The following is a 19,566-nucleotide window of genomic DNA, read 5'->3' as shown; positions in this document are numbered from 1 at the left end:
CAGGTTTATAGTGATTGTAACAGTAGCAACAACAAAAGCAACTTAGGAAAAACCAATATGTGAAAGTCGTAGGCATTGGCTCAGTGATGGATATTTGTATTGGGTAACATTCATTATGTAACAGTCACAACTTAGAGCGACACAACAGCTCCAATTCACCAATACAATGTAGGCATGTATGACTATATACAGAATACATGCTTATAATAAGAACTTACATGATATTTTTTGTCCTACGCTCCCGTGGCAGTAGGTTCCATAAGGAAACTAAGGAATATTAAGGCCTCCTTTTAATAGAGAACTGGAATAAAGCATTATCACATAGTGAATACATGAACTCCTGAAACTATGGTAATCACCGGAAAGAATCCCAATTATTGTCACCTTGGAGTATTTGGATCATAACACGTAATGGGTGCATACAACTTGCAAGATCGGATCAAGAACTCAAATATATTCATGAAAACTTAAAGGGTTCAGATCTGAAATCATGGCACTCGGGCCCTAGTGACAAGCATTAAGCAACATTAATCTCATAACATAGTGAATACTAGGGATCATGCCCTAACAAAACAGACTCGATTACATGATAAATCTCATCCAACCCATCACCGTCCAGCAAGCCTACAAAGGATTTACACACTCACAGTGGTGAGCATCATGAAATTGATGATGGAGGATGGTTGATGATGACGACGACGTCGAATCCCCCTCTCCGGAGCCTTGAACGGACTCCAGATCAGCCCTGCAATGAAGAACATGTGGTGGCAGCGGCTCTGTATCATAAAATGCGATGATTCCTTCTCTCTGATTTTTTTTCTAGACAAATAGGTACTTTATGGAGTTGGAGTTAGGGTTGTCGGAACTGCCAGGGGCCCACAAGCCTGCCAGGTGCGCTCCTAGGCTTGTGGCACCCTGGTGGCCCCCCTCTGGTAATTTTCTTCGCCAGTATCTTTATTAATTCTGAAAATATTCTCCGTAAAGTTTCAGACCAATCAGAGAACTTATATTTCCGCACAAAAATAACACCATGACAATTCTACTCAAAACAGTGTCAGACTGGGTAAGTTCCATTCAAATCATGCAAATTAGAGTCCAAAACAAGAGCACAAGTGTTTGCAAAAGTAGATACGTTTGGGATGTACCAACTCCCGCAAACTTAACTCATTGCTTGTCCTTAAGCAATTCAGTTGACAAACTGAAAGTGATAAAGAAAAACTTTTACAAACTCTTTTTGTTCGTGTTGCTGTATATATGCTTAACTAGTGCTCAAGTATTCAGCAAGTATTATTGACTAACCACATTAATGATAACACTTAGGTCTCATGTTTACTCATGTCAATAGTATAACCAACTCGCGAGCAATAATAAGATATCTCGAATGCCAACACTTTGTCAAAACAAACATGATATAATATGATAACATGGTATCTCACTGACCCTTTCTGAGACCGCAAAACATAAATGCCGAGCACCTCTGAAACTCAAGTAGCGACTAAATATTATAATTCATGGTAGGAGAGATCCAGTCAAGTCACACCGAAATATTAACTATACTCAACAATAAAAATAAAATAACATAGAGTAAATAGATAGGCCCAATTCGCTGAGGTGCCAGAGCTCGAAGCTTAAAACAGAGATGAATAATATTTTGAGAGGTATGCCTTTCCTGTCAACGTCAGGACTGAGAGTTCTCAATATCTTCCATGATAAACACATTAGCGACGGTTCCCAAGCGGAATTGTAAAGTTTACTCCCCCTCCACCATACAAACACAAGCCATGGCTAGCCGATTCCACGATGCCCTCCATACCAACAACTTTTCGGGCTCCTCCGATGGTCCAATTAGTTTTTGTTCTAGTGGATTATATTTTGCATATTTTTATACTATTGGTGACCATGATATGAGCTTGCATGTCGAATTTGTTTGGGTTTGAGTAGTTTTGATGCATGATATAGTCTCTAGAAACTTGTGGCAGTAGTTGTTATCAATTTTGTTAAGTTTTGCCCACCTTTTATTTGGGGGCTAAAAATTTCATAAATTGTTCAGAGAAAAAAATGATTAGGAGGTTCTCGAGAGGCACTTCTAGCTGTGGTTCCATGGAAACTCCGGAGGAGAAGCCCAAATACAACCTCCCTCGTGGAGCTGAGGTGCGACCGTGCGAATGGTCGTGCAATGTGTTCTTGGGAGAAGCGGGTATTCAACAGGATTTCTATCACTTGGTGCAGAATGCTGGACTCACTCCATTCCTCGAAGATAAGTTTAATCAGTATCTCCTCCTCACTAATACCTTTGTGCAAAACTTCTGACTAGGAGAGATACATCTACCGTATCATTTCACCTTTACGATCAAACTTATGAAATGACACTTGATAGGTTCTGTCAAATATGCAAAATTCCCAATGAAGGTGGTGTACTGGAACGACACACTAGATATTTCAAAGATTTTGTGTTTGAAGTAACTGTGGGGGAGAGTAGAGGGGTCTCGAAAGCCAAAGTGCCAGTTTACATTTTCCCGTTCCGTGTTACTTTTCATTATTTGTAAAAATGTGTTTGATTGGTATATGGGAGAGTTGAATGCTTAGTTCACCTGATCTTGCTATTTTGAGTTGTGCTCTCTACGGTGACATGACCTTTAGTTTGGGAGCTATTGTTGCATGTCAATTGCACACCAACCGTTCTAAGGGTGTCATTTATGGTGGTATTTATGCTTCTTGTCTCGCTAAACACTTTTGAGATTTACATTAGAAATAATGAGGATGAGTAGGAAACATTTGGATTATGATAGCATGGCTGAGCATGATTTCATTAGTAAGGGTAAAGCTCGTTTCTAGTATAATCTAGTGTTTAGCCAGGGCACGCGTGAGGTTATTATATGCGTGTGCCTGCTCTGTTTGATCTTTCCAGGGGTAGGTACACTATTATGCCTGAAGACATTTAAGCGTACTGGAGCTTGACGGCAGCACCAACACATGCACCAGCACCAGCACCAGCCCCAGTCTACCAGTGGGGGCCTCAACAGCCTTAGTATTTCCCTGGACCAGGTGGATTCTCTCAGTGGCCATAGACCAAGTTAGGCCAAAATCCTAAGCTTGGGGAGTACGTATTCTCATCGGCATTACATTCATGTATCACACATTCACTTCAGTTGTAAGTTTTCATTGTAAATCCATGTTTTGCTTTATTTTGCTTTATTTTTGTGTGGTTTGGAAAATCTTGAAAATCCAAAAATATTCCTCGCTTCTTTTCCGTTTTCCTTTCATGTTTAGTTAGTTGTAGTATTAAAAGAAAATCCAAAAAGATTTCTCGTTTCTTCTTTTGTTGTTTGTTGGGAGTTCTGCAGTGTAAATAGTTTTCGTGGCTTTTCGTTTTTCTTCTTTTGTTCGCTTTCTTCAGAAAAAATAAAACCCCGAAAAACATTTTAGTGTGTTTTTCTTAATTTCTCTTCTTTTCTTCTAGTAGTCGTAAGGAGAAGACTTCATAATAACTGTTAAGTGGCTCTTATATGTATCCCTTTTGATCTAATGAAAGAGCCAATATTTCCTTGTCTTCTCTCCTTGGAATAAATTGTTTGTGGATTTCAGCTTAGTTCACGGCACCTTTGCACCATTATTATTTTCACATCATTCGGTTGTGCAAGTAAAAGTCAATAATGACGATGATTTGATGAAGTGATTGTGGTGCAGAAAAGCTGGTATGAACTCTTCTTGTTTTTGTTTTTGTAAGTATGTTTAACTCAGTAGTCCCAATTCGGCATATTATGAGTAAACATGTTTGTGATGATAATTAGAGATTATAGTTGCTCATTCCATGCTTAAGTAGCTAGGAGTGGATAATGATTTATCTTGAATGTCAACATGCATTAAACTGATTATGATGTAGTATGTTAGGATGGTATCCTCCTCTGAAGAATTCAAGTGGCTTGACCTGGCACATGTTCTCACATGTAGTTGATTCAAAAGCAATGCAACCTTTATGATATTTATATTCAGAGTGTTTATATCCTACTCATGCTCATGTTCAATGTTAATTATTTGCAATGCATGATTATGACTGTTGTCGCTCTCTAGTTGGTCACTTCTCAATCTATTTGCTAGCCTTCACACGTACTAAGCAGAAATACTGCTTGTGCATCCAAATTCATAAAACCCAAAGTTATGCGAAAAGAGTACACCATACCTACCTATATATGGTATTACCCTGCCATTCCAAGTAAATTTGCATGTGCCATCTCTAATCATTCAAATAAACATCTGTTTTGTGCGCCCGTACCGCTCATGGAGCGACGGGGCGATCAATATCTTCCATGCTAAGTGGGTTATTCTCGCGACCAGGGTTCATTCACTTGTCTTGCACAAGAGTATCAAAATTACGTCCACAATTATAATCATCATAGAAAGTAGTAAGCATAACAAAATCATCTTCAATAGTTCCTACGGACATAGTTTCATAATAAAAATCAATATTTTCATGAAGTGTATCCATCTTCCACAATTCACGATTTAGTCACATAGCACACAACCTTAGGAGCAACAATATTTGGGAGAGATACCTTTTTTACTTTGGTTCTCCTTCACCACACTAAGTGTGGGTTCAATTAATTTTTCTGAGCTCCTTCTTTGGGAGATTGGTTGGAAAGGAAGCTCCCCCGCATCACATGATTCACCATGATAAACCATAGGAGGAAATTGGGAAATATTTCCCTTTCATTAGTACAAAAAATATTTTCATATTCCAATGGAGCTCCCGTGTTTCTATAATTGGCTATATAAGCATTAATGTTGCAATTTACTACGCAAAACATATAAATTTCCCATATATTAATTTCAATATCCTTCGCGAGAAAGAATAATTCGAACCAACTAATTTTTATGTGTCACTTCTTCACACCCCAAAAATAAACTAAGTTCATTATAAATTTCAAGGGTGATCATGTCATTACAATATTTGGCCATGATTCGATCATGAAAATGCATGCATGCATTTGAAAATAAGATGACCAACTTCATTGCAAAGTTCACAAGTAATGGGATGAAGAGAATATAATTTCTAGCATAATCATGTATTTTAAGCCACCATTTAGTTTTTTCATGTTTATGTATCTTACAAAATTTATCATCCCTAATTGGCACTTATTCACAAAGTCTATGCTCTCCACAAAAATTAGCATGCTTATAAGAAACTTTTTCTTCAAGATATTTTATCATGACTAGTGCAATCATCATTAGCTTCATGGATATTCATAGAAAGCATACTAATAGCATTGCAATCATTCAAGGAACTCACATTAAACTTTTGTTAAATTCTTCTTCTATCACTTCATGAAGATTACCAGAATCCATATTTTCAAGAAATACTTCATAAAGATAAATAATTTGGTGCAACTTCACTTTCATTTTTTTGTAGTTTTCCTTTATAAACCAAACTAGTGATAAAACAAGATACCAAAATATTCAATTGCAAGATTTAAAGAAGATACCTTCAAGAACTCACCTCCACGAAAACGGTGCTAGAAATAGCTTGATGTCTACTACACAACTTTATTCTTGTAGACTTTGTTGGGCCTCCAAGCACGGAGTTTTGTAGGACAACAACAAATTTCCCTCAAGTGGATGACCTAACATTTATCAATCCGTGAGAGGTGTTGGATGAGGATCGTCTCTCTCAAACAACCCTGCAATCAAATACAAAGAGTCTCTTGTGTCCCCAACACACCCAATACAATTCTCAGTTGTAAAAGTGCACTAGTTCAGCGAAGAGATGCCGATAGATGTGTAATATGGATGGTAGAAATAGCTTTTTATAATCCGAACAAATAAAAATAGCAAGGTAGCAATAACAAAAGGGTGTGAAAATGATGTCTCAATGCTTGGAAACAAGGCATGGGGTTCATACTTTTGCTAGTGCAATCTCTAAAGAACATTAACATAATTGAATCACAGGAAAATCCCTCAAAGTGCGACAACGAATCACTCCAAAGTCTCTACTCCTATTGGAGAAAGTAGGATGAAATCGTGTAGGCAGTAAACCACCTCAAAGTTATGTTTCCAATAAATTTATTGAACCACCCCCAAAGTGTCACGGATAGTTCTAGAGATCGCACTACAACAACACCATATGATACGTATCAATCAACTCTTATATCACCTAGATTACCCAATGTCACCACGGGAATCCGTTAGTTAGACATGCTTCAAGTGATCCCAAATCCAAAATATTCAATCCAGTCATAAAGAAACCTCAAAGAGCAAGGCTCAATTCACCACAAAAGAGATAGAGGGGAAGAACATCATAAGATCCAACTATATAAATCTCATAATACATCAAGATCATGTCAAATCAAGAACACGAGAAATAGATAAGCATATAGCTACTAGTACAAACCCTCAGCCCCGAGGATTAACTACTCACACATCACCATGGAGGCAACAAGGATGATGAAGATGGCCTCCGTGATGGCTTCCCCCTCCTGCAGGGTGCCCAAAATGGCCTCCATGAGATCGCTTCAGAACAGAGGCTTGCAGCGGCAGAGTAAAACATTTAGGTTTCTTTCAGGGGGTTTCTCAATTTATAGGAATTTTCAGCGTTGGAATCATGCCAAAAAGAGTTACGATGGACCCATAAGGTAGGATGGCCCTCCCTACCCCCCCTCCCCAGGGCTCACCCCTGCCTTGTGAGGGCCCTATGAGTCTTCTGGTCCTACCCCGAAGCTTCGAGGGTCTCTTATGCTCCAAAAAACCATCAAAATATTTCATCGTGTTTGGACCTTTATAGGTTACAATTTTGTGTAAAACCAAAAACAAGCAGAAAACAACAACTTGCATTAGGCACTATATTAATATGTTAGTCCATAAAAATAATAAAAAGTGCACCAAAATCATATAGTTGTCATGTAAATATAGCATGAATACTTCATAAATTATAGATATGTTGGAGACGTATCAGTGGTGGCCGTGTTGGCTAGGAATGGCCTGGGGGTGGCCTCGTTGACTTCGGGGAGCTCGGGGTTGCCGCCAAGGCCAGCGTCGCCACGCCGTCCAGGAGCTCCGAAGAATAAGCAACTTAGCTTGATCGTGGTGATCGCATGGTCAGTACATGCATTGCGATAATGAGTATTCGACCATTCTAGCTAGCAACGGCACTATGATGGAAATGATGGGCGATTACTATCTGGAGTCGGCCCGGCCAAGGGGCTATTGCAGTCGTTCGGAGCGAGAGGTCATGCGGCGGAGTCGACGCTGAGCCGGGGGAGGACGGAGGACTCGCATCAGCGGTGTTGGCGACCGCAATCCCGCCGACGACTGTTGAGGGAGAGGCAGGTCCAGCAGCAGGATGCTTTAGGGTGGCAGCTAGTTCGTGCGTGGCTACAATTTTTTTTGTGGCAGCTGTCTGGCTGTTGTATATTTGCAGCACTTGGGGTTGCCCAAAAAAATTGCAGCACCATATATAGGGCATCTGTTGTAGATGTGTTTTTTTGTCCAAATGCCCTAAATTTTTATTTTCATTTTGCACTTGGATGTTCATAAGTCGCGTGCCACCACATTTGCTTCTTGACAAATCTAGGTGCTAGTTGCTAACAATCTGCATGAACTATTGTTTATGGCCCCCTTGATTGCCTACCATCTAGCATTGTTTGCACAACCTCAAGACAATATAAGAGCCATCACTCATACATGAAGGTTCAATTGAAACATGCAAACATGCTCATTACACATGATCCGAGCCCCCATTGGCACAGGAACCTCAACCCACGTGGTTACTTCACTGTAAAACATGTGCCACCATAGAAATGGAGAAAATACAAGTGTGTGTGGTGTCTACACAATGAAATACCGTTAAAAATGTCGATATTTGGACACACAAATGTAAACGAGGAGAAGAGGAACATGTACACAATGAGAACATATTACATTAGTGCCTCTTCCTACAAAGGATATGAGAAAGGAATGTTCATGCAGAGCATGCCACGAACATCACCAAGTCGTGTTCCCCATCATCAAGAGACACGTGCATCATACGCTTCATATATGCAAGGGTAAATCTTCTCCTTTCCATGTGTCTACCTAACACCTTTGAGTATGGTATACTACCCGACCCTCCTCCCTCGTTAATACATAGATTTGAGCGGAGCTTCACATGTCTCGAAGGAGAGTGCAAGCACAGGAGTATGCCTACACCACCCGTGATGGAATCTTGAAAACAGAGACAGAAGCAAAGAGGAAGAAGGACTTGGGCTTCCCGAAACAAATGGCCGGACAGTCCGGCTACAACATCGCGGATACTTGAGAGCCAGAAACTCAAGCTAGAAAAAAGCCCCCCTTTCTGTATGACAACTTCGTCAAACAAGCTGGACTATCTGGCCATCCTGCGAGACTATCCGACCACTGGATTTCTGCCGCCGGTCGATGCTTGCGCCACTCCAAGGAGGCGCCTTGCATCAACGGCTAGACTGTCTATGTACTTTTCTATCAAACTATCCGACGACCTACCTACATGCAGGAATTTGGCGCATGGGCCATGTATCCCCTTTCTCACCTGGCCCACTTACTACTTCATGGGTGTACCTATATATACCTGATGGGATTGCTTTCTGGCAGATCCCTCAATAGGGTATTCGGCCAGGCGAGTAGATCATATGGCAATAGGGGCATAATTGTACCTAGGTTCAGATGTTCTCTACTTAACTATCCTGACCTCGGCTTATATGGGTATTGGGGTCTAGGTTTACAAGGTTCTAAGTCAGTTAGGAGGAGTCCTCCGTACGTCGATTGCCTTGTCTAGTACTTCTTCAATCCTTCCGGGCCGACCACATTGAAGGGCCATGGGCCGAGTTGATTGACCCATGACATAACATACCTAGGGGGCCCTAGGCCGCCTTAGTGAGGTCAACTTCTGTTAAGGTGAGGCAGCCTTGGGTCGTAGCACCATCAGTAGCCCCTGAACTAGTATTTGAATCTGGATGGTTCCTAGTCGAGGTCGATTTGCTCGCACTAGCCTGTGCCAGCTTGTCAAAGTCGAAGCCGGTTCATGAAGCTACCTTGGTCTTGAAGTTGTTGATGTAGATAGCCAACCTCCATAGTGAAGTCATCCTGCAAAGCCGGCTCCCGCAGGCCGGTTTTCGTGTAGTGTGTATGAAAATACTTTTGAAGCTAGAGCCTGAGTCCTTCGATGGAACCGGGCGCGGCTCTAGCTCAACTAGTCGAAGCAAACAACATTGGTCAGGCCAACCCTCAGTTAAGATGATGTGCACGTGGAATTGTGGGACCCACCCGAGCCATGTCTTGACATCCATCATGATGTGATGATACGTCTCCAACGTATCTAGAATTTATGAAGTATTCATGCCATGTTTATTATTATTTTATATGATTTTGGTGCACTTTTATATGATTTTTATGGACTAACATATTGGCCTAGTGCCCAGTGACAGTTGTTGTTTTCTGCTTGTTTTTGGTTTTCCAAAACATCCATATCAAATGAAGTTTAAATGCAACAAATTTTTTTGAATTTTTTTCTGGAACGTAAGAGACACTACACTACTGCAGGATGATCCAAATGCGGCAACATTATCATAGATCCTTCAACGAAACTGTGCGCGATGCATTAATTGCAAACGGCGGTGTAAGAAAACTGTCAAAAATGATATGAACTATTTGCGATGGCGCAGACATCAAACATGATACAGATCAGAGTTGTGTGTGCAATATGTGGTATACGGTTGGTCCGTACGAACTGTTTGCGATGAGCACAACAACAGAAATGGTCAGCCAGATGAGGGTATGTGTGATATACGGCATACAGTTCACTCGGATGAACTGTTTGCGACGAGTCAAGACACAGAAACGGTTCAGCTGAACAAGATGTGCGGCAAACATGTTTGTAATCAGAAATGTGTGCGGAGGCCGATAATAACACAGACAATTGCTGCTAATAAGTCGTGTGTGCTGTGAGCAAACACTTGCTAGTATACAATTGTCAGTGATTGATGAACTCATCACCGATGGGTTCCCTAGTTTACTCTGTTTGCGATGTGAATTGCTCTGTCTACAGAAGAACAACATATATAACCAAAATAAACATCCAATTAAGTAAGTGACTATACAAATCATTCGCACACACCTCAATAAACAATTACACGCATTCTAAACTAGGAGAAATGATCATCTAATCATCTACTTCTTGTGATACTACCGCCACTGCTCTGTGGCTCTATCCCTCGTCTGGGGCAGGAAGAAGGCACTTCCTCATGTCAACAATCCGCATGTACATCTCGTAGCTTGTGTACACGTCCATGGCGGCGTACTTGACGTGTTCTTCATCTAGTCTCTGCTCCTAGGCATTGTACCAGGTGATCCTGTCCTTCTTGATCTCATCCTTCATCTTCATGTAGCAGGGGTCGATGATGGCCGAGGCGAGGCCAGCCAGGGAGTTCTGATTATTCTTGGTGCTGCCCCTGACCTTGTAATGGTCACGGATGTTGACAAGATTCGGGCAGGCCAAGCCTAAAACCTCAAGCGCTTTTAGATTGTTGGTGGTGTTCACCGTAGCGAAACTGTAATCGAGGCTGTTGATAAACTTGGCAAAACGCTCGCAAGGCCTTATGGCCAAGTGGTAGTGGTAGAAGAGGACGTCATGGCGCATGCACAACTAGGCGACGACAACCTTCTGATCATGCCCGACACGACCGCCGGTGAAGTCGAGGTCGAAGTCGACCACTTGGTACTTATCCTCAGCAAGCAACCGCTCCATAGTTTGGATGGAGCTCTCCATTGAGACCGACTCATTCATGTACACCACCGAGAGGTCCTTCCCCCTCACGTGGGTGTCCACTATGTGATGCGTGGTGAACTGCCGCCCGTTGTCATCGCCAACCACTGGGAGCGCCATTGGAACCGTTGGATATCCTCTCTGTATGTGTCGTCGTGGGTGTGCTTATTGTGTCGTGTGGCGTGAGAGATTAAGGTAAATGTTCACAGGAATAAATGGGGGCCGGATGGCCTGCATTCTCGGCACGTCTGCATGCAGTTTTTGCAGCGGGTGACTGCATCGTGGTGCCGCTCCCGGCGCAACCGCATGCATAATGGAAGCACGAACGTACGTGATCATGCGCCGGCTCCAAACACAGGAAACACACGTGGAGGGACGCGAAAGCAGAGTGCACCGTGGCCACCTCAACCATTAGCAATCACACACATAGAGCAGTTGAACACGCAGGGATGGTCGTCTACAGGCCGGCCGACAGTTGCGAGCCGGTGGCATGATGTGAAACTACATCGCGTTCCACATCACATGGTGGTCAAACAATCGTTCGCCACACTGCATAGAGAGCGGCCATGTGCTACTACCTCCGTTCTGGTTTATTAGTCCCCTTTATTCTGTGCCATATTTTGACCTTAAATCACTACTGCTTAAAAAGAACGTAAGGTTCTCATTTCACCTTTCTTCCCACCACCACTTCGTCCAACCTTCCATGTATATGATAATCAATCACCTTAATTCACTTATCTTTTGAACCAATTCCGCTTTAATTTACTTACCAAACTTCTAATCAAAACATAATGTAATTCATGGTCAGAATTTGATGAACATTTATTTACGCAATCGCATTATTATTGACAGGTAAATCACAAGGTAACGTACTAGAATATTTATATCTCGTTGCAACGCACTGGCATTGTTCTAGTTTAACTAACAAAATGTTAATGCATGTTATAAAAATAATATAATAGGAAACTATGTTCAAATACGAATCCAGCGATATAATCTTTGGTGACATGCATTCGTATTTTAATAGTTAAATCTCTAGTAAAAATTTGGCACAAAGATACAAAGAGGACTTATAAACCAGGACGGAGGTAGTAGGTAATTAAATCCAGACTTTTTTTATTAACCGTATGTGTACGTGTCGTTTCGTCCTTCTCCCACACGCCTTGTCACCCCGCTGCCGCAGACGGCTTCGAGTGGAAGCATAAGCACCGTGCATGCGTTCTTTTGGCCAAACGGTGGCTCGAAGTGGCGCCAATGAACCGTCGGTGAGCTCGTTCCCGCACAACCACACAGGTTCTCGCACATAGCCGTACAAGCTTCCTGTCCGACTCGGTGAAATCCCCCAAAATACCAATGTTTACCGGCCTGCTATATAAACCCTCATGGCCGGCGAGTCCTGTGTCCCATTTCCCCCTCCCTCCCTATAGCTTATCTCCTCTGCTTCTCCCACAATCGCCAATGGCACCGGTCCGTCGTGGTCGCTCAGCCACTCCACCGTTATCAGAGGACAACTCTAGCTGGGAGGTGATGACCCACAAGTATAGGGGATCCATTGCAGCTTTTTCGGTAAATAAGAGTGTCGAACCCAATGAGGAGCTAAAGGTGGAATTTATATTCTCTCAAGTTCTATTGACCACCGAGACAACTCTACGCACACTTAACGTTTGCTTTACCTAGAACAAGAATAAAACCAGAAGTACTTTGCGAGAATAAAACTACAAATAAATTGCAAGATAATAAATTTAGTAGTGTAGTAGAATTCTTTTTGTAACACAAGAGAAAGAGTTATCCCTAGGCAATCGATAACTAGACCGGTAATCATTATTGCAATTTTATATGAGGGAGAGACATGAGCTAACATACTTTCCGTACTTGGATCATATGCACTTATGATTGGAACTCTAGCAAGCATCCGCAACTACCAAAGATCACTAAGGTAAAACCCAACCATAGCATTGAGTATCAAGTCCTCTTTATCACATACACAATAATCCCCTTACTCGGGCGTAAGCTTCTGTCACTATAGCCACCCACCATAAGAAAATCATGAACGTATTGCAACACCTTATAGCGGGAATCGCTCACACTTGCGCGACATGAAGGGCACCATAGGACAACACCAAAATAAAATATACAACTGAAACCAAACATGATCATCAATCAACCCATAGGACAAAACAGATCTACTCAAACATCATAGGATAACCACATATCATTTGATAATAATATATAGTGTTGAGCACCATGTTTAAGTAGAGAATTACAATGGGAATAGAGAGGTTACACCGCTGCATAGAGGGGGAGAGAGTTGGTGTTGACGGCGGCGAAGTTGTTGGTGCAGATTGTCGTCATGATACTTGCCCCGGCAACGCTCCGGCGCCACCGGGAGAGAGGGGGAGAGATCCCCTTGCCCGCCCTGGTGCCTAGTGGGCCCCTCGAGCACCGTCTTGCATTGATTCTTCTTCCAAAAATTCACATATATTCCAACAATATCTCTGTAAAGTTTCATCACATTTGGACTTCGTTTGCTATGGAGATACTGCAAAACAAAAAACATGCAATAAACAGGAACTGGCACTTGGCACTGGATCAATATGTTAGTCCAATAAATCATATAAATTGTTGCCAAAAGTATGTGAAAGGTGTATAATATTAGCACGGAACAATAAAAATTTATAGATATGACGGAGACGTATCAGCATCCCCAAGCTTAATTCCTGCTCGTCCTCGAGTAGGTAAATGATAAAAAAGATATTTTTTTATGTGGAATGCTACCTGGCATGATCTTGATCATGTAATCTAATCATGGCATGAATATTAAAACACGAGTGATTTAAAGCAATAGTATATAATTTGACATAAAGACATCAATACTAAGGCATCCCAACAAACACTCATGTCTTTCAAAATATCAATGCTAAAGAACGCTAACCCTACAAAATCATATAGTCTTGTCATGCTCGATCTTCTTGACACAAAGTATTTATCATGCACCACCCAGATGACAAGCCGAGCAATTGGTTCATACTTTTTAACACGCTTCAGCTTTTTCAACCCCCACGCAATACATGAGTGCAAGCCATGGATATAGCACTATGGGTGGAGTAGATTGTGATGATAGAGATTAATATGGAGAAGACAAAAAAGGAAGAAAGTTTCACATCAACGCAGATAACCAACGGACTATGGAGATGTCCATCAATTGATATCAATGCGAGGAGTAGGGATTGCCATGCAACAGATGCACTAAGAGCCGTAAGTGCACGAAAGCTCAATATGAAAACTAAGCGGGTGTGCATCCAACTTGCTTGCTCAAGACCTTGGGCAATTGAGGAAGCCCATCATCGAAATATACAAGCCAAGTTCTATAATGAAAAATTCCCACTAGTATATAAAAGTGACTACATAGGAGACTCTCTACATGAAAAACATGGTGCTACTTTGAAGCACAAGTGTGGAAAGGATAGAAACATTGCCCCTTCTCTCATTTTCTCTCGTTTTTTTTCTTTTTTTTCTTGGGCTCTTTTTGGCCTCTCTTTTATTCTTTTTTTATATTTTTGTCCGGAGTCTCATCCCGACCTTTGGGGGAAACATAGTATCCATCATCCTTTCCTCACTGGGACAATGCTCTAATAATGAATAATGATGATCATCACACTTCTATTTACTTACAACTCAATATTACAACTCGATACCTAGAACAATACGACTCTATATGAATGCCTATGGCGGTGTACCAGGATGTGCAATGATCTAGCATTGCAAGGATATCAAAAAACGAACAAGCCATGAAAATATCATGCTAGGTATCTTACGATAATGCAAAGCAATATGAAAATTAAATCTCAAGTCATGTATACGATGATGATGGAAGTTGCGTGGCAGTGTATCTCAGAATGGCTATGGAAATGCCATAATAGGTAGGTATGGTGGCTGTTTTGAGGAAGATGTAATGAGGCTTATGTGTGATAGAGCGTATCATATCACAGGGTTTGGATGCACCGGCGAAGTTTGCACCACATCTCGGGGTGAGAAAGGGGAATGCTCGGTACCGAAGAGGCTAGCAAATTGTGGAAAGGTAAGAGTGCGTATAATCCATGGACTCACATTAGTCATAAAGAACTCATACTTATTGCAAAAGTTTATTAGCCCTCAAAGCAAAGTACCACTATGCATTCCCCTAGGGGATAGATTGGCAGGAAAAGACCATCGCTTGTCCCCGACCGCCACTCATAGGGAAGAGAATCAATAATAAATCATGCTCCAACTTCTTAGCATAATGAGAGACTATACATGCATGCTTCGGGAATCACAAACCTTAACACCAATATTCTTACTAACCACAATCATTCACTAGTACCTCCCACATATTATCATCTCTATATCGGAAAACTATTGCAAGGAATCAATATCATATTGAGTGATCTACAAGTTTTATGTATGATTTTATGACTAACCATGTGAATGACCAATTCCTGTTGACTCTCTAAATAGATATAAGTGAAGCATGAGAGTCTAATTCTTTCTACAAAAGACTTGCCATGCTCTAACGAGTATAAGTGAAGAAAAGAGCATTCTACAAATAACGGTTTTCTATATGTAGAGAAACAGGCAATACAAACTTCAAATAATGTAAGTGAAGTACATGAAGCATTCTATAAAGCTATACTGAAAAGATATAAGTGAAGTGCAAAGAGCATTCTATATATCAACCAAGGACTATCTCATACCAGCATGGTGCATTATTAAAAGAAAAATAAAAGGCACACGACGCTCCAACATTTACACATATCACGTGAACAAAACGAAAACCGAAACAAACTGATACTTGTTGAAGAAAGATGGGATGCCTTCCAGGGCATCCCCAATCTTAGACGCTTGAGTCTCCTTGAATTTTTACTTGGGGTGCCTTGGGCATCCCCAAGCTTGAACTCTTTCTTCTCCTCCTTCTCCTCGTATCGAGACCTCCTCGATCTTCGAACACTTCATCCACACAAAACTTAAGAAAACCCTCGTGAGATTCGTTAGTATAATAAAGCAAATCTCTACTTTAAGTACTGTTGCAAACCCATTCATATTTTATTTTTGCATTATACCTACTATTCTAACTTCTCCATGGATTATACCACCGATACAATCCATAGTTCCATCAAAACGGGTAAAACAATGTATCAAAAATAGAATCTGTAAAAAACAAGACAGTCTGTAGCGATCTGAACATTAACCATACTTCTGTAACTCCAAAAATTCTAAACAATTAGGAGAAAATAAACAATTTGCATAGCATTACTGTGTAAAAATTTCAGAAACTTTTGACGTGCCAGTGATTCATGCACTACAGTCAAAGTTTCTGTTTTTGCACCGCACATACCAACAAGCAATCTAATCATCCTAAAGGAAAATCTTGGCACACTATTTTTATAATACAATAGATTTATACAAGGGGATAATTATTTTTGTGCGAAACTTCCATGAAAAATTCTACATTGTTTCCATGAGCATGAACACAAGTGTTCAAGGTCGACCCTCACTTCTGCAATGCACAACCTTCCAATCACTTCTCTTTTTGAAATATATAGGTCCCCCTATATATTTTAAACTTTATAAAAGCACACAACATAAGTAAATGACTCTCTAAACCTTCCGGGTTGTCTCCCTGGAAGTGTTTTCTTTAAAGCCATTAAGCTAGGCATAAAGTGCTCAAGTAATTGATCCACCCGGATCCCAAGGTATATCAAAGCCAATTTTAATTAACAATGATTTGTATTTTAGTAGTGAGTACAAAGCAATATATGTCATGCAACAAAGAAAGTCTAACTCTCTTCCTATGCATCAACATGTCATAAAAGAACAATTCATGCACACTAAGTAAAGGCCAATACATAGCATAAACAGTTTCTTACAATTTTATTGTGTTGGAAACATAGAGAGGTAGAGATGTAGTTCCTCTCTCATAATAATTGCAATTAGGAGCAGCAAGCACATGCATATTATATTCATCAAAATCATCATGTGCAATAGTAAAACGCAACCCATCAATATAATCCTTAATAAGAGCAAACCTCTCCGATATAGTGTAGTTAGGAGAATCAAAAAGATAATAGGACTATCATGTGTTGGTGCATAGCAACAATTTCTAACATAAGGAACTATAGCAAGTTCATCTCTATAGGCATAGTTCATATTGGAATCATGGCCACAAGCATAACAAGCATCAAGTTCATCAAAAAGGGATATTTCAAACGAATCCAAGGGGACCGCTAGAGGCTGCCGAATCAAACCAGACGACTGAGCTCTCTCTGTGCTCCCTCGCCCGAGCCCTCTCCCTGCACCGGCGACCACTCCGATCCCGACGGCCACCCTCCCTCCCCCGCTGGCCGCCGCTCCGGGGCCAGCGTCCACCCCCTGCTAGGCCGCGCTCCCATGGCCTTACAATTCTCGCTCTTGGCGGACTTGTCCTCCTCCACCTCACCTTCCCCGTCGAGGACCCCGCTGCGCTCCATCGTTGTTGTTCCCGACATCCTGGGCAAGCGGTTCGGGCCTATTGCCCAAAGCTCAGCGGGTCGTCGCGGCCGGTGAGGGCGGCCTCGAGGGCGTGGTAATCGAAGGTGGGGCGCCGCCCCCGCAGCCCGTCTTCCCCGCCTCGGCCTCCACCCGCTCAGCGGCGCCGCCAAAGAAATACCCTGCCAACATCGAGGCCGCCGCGGACCAACATCCCGGCGGTCCTCCACGGCTACTGCTACAACTGTGGAGACAAGCGGCACATCTCTGTCGACTGCTGGAAGGAGACTATCTGCGTCCGCTGCGGGGGTGCGGGCCACATCGCTAGGGAGTGCACGTCGCCCCGCGGCGCTTCTCCGGTGGATAGGTTGCCGGCGCGCCAGCCTGTGCCTTCGGTATGGCGTCCTGCGCATGCGGGCCCTTCTCGTGCTTCGGCAGCACAGCGTTCGGAGCCCAGGCCGCGGTCGGCGGCGTCTGGACCGGCTCAGCCTGCGCCATGGCCGTCGCCGCCTAGCTCTGCTACGGTACTGCCCCCGCCGCCCCAAGGATGGTCCACTTTCCCCGAAGCTAGAGCTAGGGCGCCCAGTCCTCCTCTGCTGCTCGTGTGGCGGGGCCAGACTTTTCAGTTCCCTTTGATGGAGTCGCCAGCGCGATAGAGGGCTGTCTGGCTATGGACCCGGTCGCGATGGACGATGACTGCTGCTTCCTGGAGGACTCGGAGGAGCTGTGGCGCATGGAGTCTGGCCTGGCGCGTGCAGTGGTGGTCACGATTACAGGTCCTCGGCTGCCGGTGGATCTGGCGGATGCGGCGGTGGCGCTGCACAACGAGTTCGGCATTGGGCCGGAGGACATGTACATTCGACCATTCTTCCCAGAGGACTTCCTCGTCATCTGCTAGCATCCTCTCATCCGACAAGTCATGGTGGAACATGGATTCGCTCCCTACAATGGCTTCCGCCTTGTCCTCTGGCCGTGGATGCGCCAGGCTCAGGCGACGGGCGCCACCCTGCCCTTTCTGGTGCCCCTGGAGCTGGTAGGCGTGCCTGCACATGCCTAGACGAGGAGGACGACGAAGGTGGTTCTTCGCGGTTGTGGCCGCATGGTCCAGGTCGCGGAGCGCATGGTGCGCCGGCATGACATGTCGCGCTTCCAAGTATGGCTGAAGACGATGGACCCAGAGCGCATCCCACGGCGCCGACGGTTGTTTGTCCCGGAGCCCGGCGTAGGTGGTCGGCGTGTGCCGGTAGGGGCACCAGATGGGCTATGGTACTGATATGTCTCCAACGTATATATAATTTTTTTATTGTTCCATGCTATTATATTATCTATTTTGGATGTTTAATATGCATTAATATGCTATTTCATATTATTTTTGGGACTAACCTATTAACCTAGAGCCCAGTGCGAGTGTCTGTTTTTTCCATGTTTTTGAGTTTCACAGAAAAGGAATACCAAACAGAATAAAACCTTCGCGATGTTTTTTCTTGGACCAAAAGACACCCAGGAGACTTGGAGATGAAGTCGGAAGAGCCACGAGGCGGCCACAAGGGTGGAGGGTGCGCCCCCTTGTCATGTGGGCCCCCCGTGACTCCCCTGGCCTAATTCTTTCGCCTATATATTCACAAATATTCCCAAACCACCAGAAGTATCCACGAAAACACTTTGCCACCACCGCAACCTTCTGTACTTGCGAGATCCCATCTAGGGGCCTTTTCAGGCATCCTATCGGAGGGGGATTCGATCATGGAGGGCTTCTACATCAACTCTATTGCCCTTATGATGAAGCGTGAGTAGTTTACCACAGACCTACGGGTCCATAGCTAGTAGCTAGATGACTTCTTCTCTCTCTTTGATTCTCAATACCATGTTCTCCTCGATGTTCTTGGAGATCTATCCAATGTAATACTCTTTTGCGGTGAGTTTGTCGAGATCCGATGAATTGTGGATTTATGATCAGTTTATCTATGAATATTATTTGAATCTTCTCTGAATTCTTTTATGCATGATTTGGTATCTTTGTAATTCTCTTCGAACTATCGATTTGGTTTGGCCAACTAGATTGGTTTTTCTTGCAATGGGAGAAGTGCTTAGCTTTGGGTTCAATCTTGCGGTATCCTTTCCCAGTGATAGTAGGGGCAGCAAGGCACGTATTGTATTGTTGCCATCGAGGATAAAAAGATGGGGTTTTACATCATATTGCTTGAGTTTATTCCTCTATGTCATGTCATCTTACTTAATGCGTTACTTTGTTCTTCATGATCTTAATACTCTAGATGCAGGCATGAGTTTGTCGATGT

The sequence above is a fragment of the Triticum aestivum genome, chromosome 1D, assembly GCF_018294505.1.
Source record: "Triticum aestivum cultivar Chinese Spring chromosome 1D, IWGSC CS RefSeq v2.1, whole genome shotgun sequence".
NCBI classification, from domain to species: Eukaryota; Viridiplantae; Streptophyta; class Magnoliopsida; order Poales; family Poaceae; genus Triticum; species Triticum aestivum.
This window is presented reverse-complemented; position numbering follows the sequence as displayed.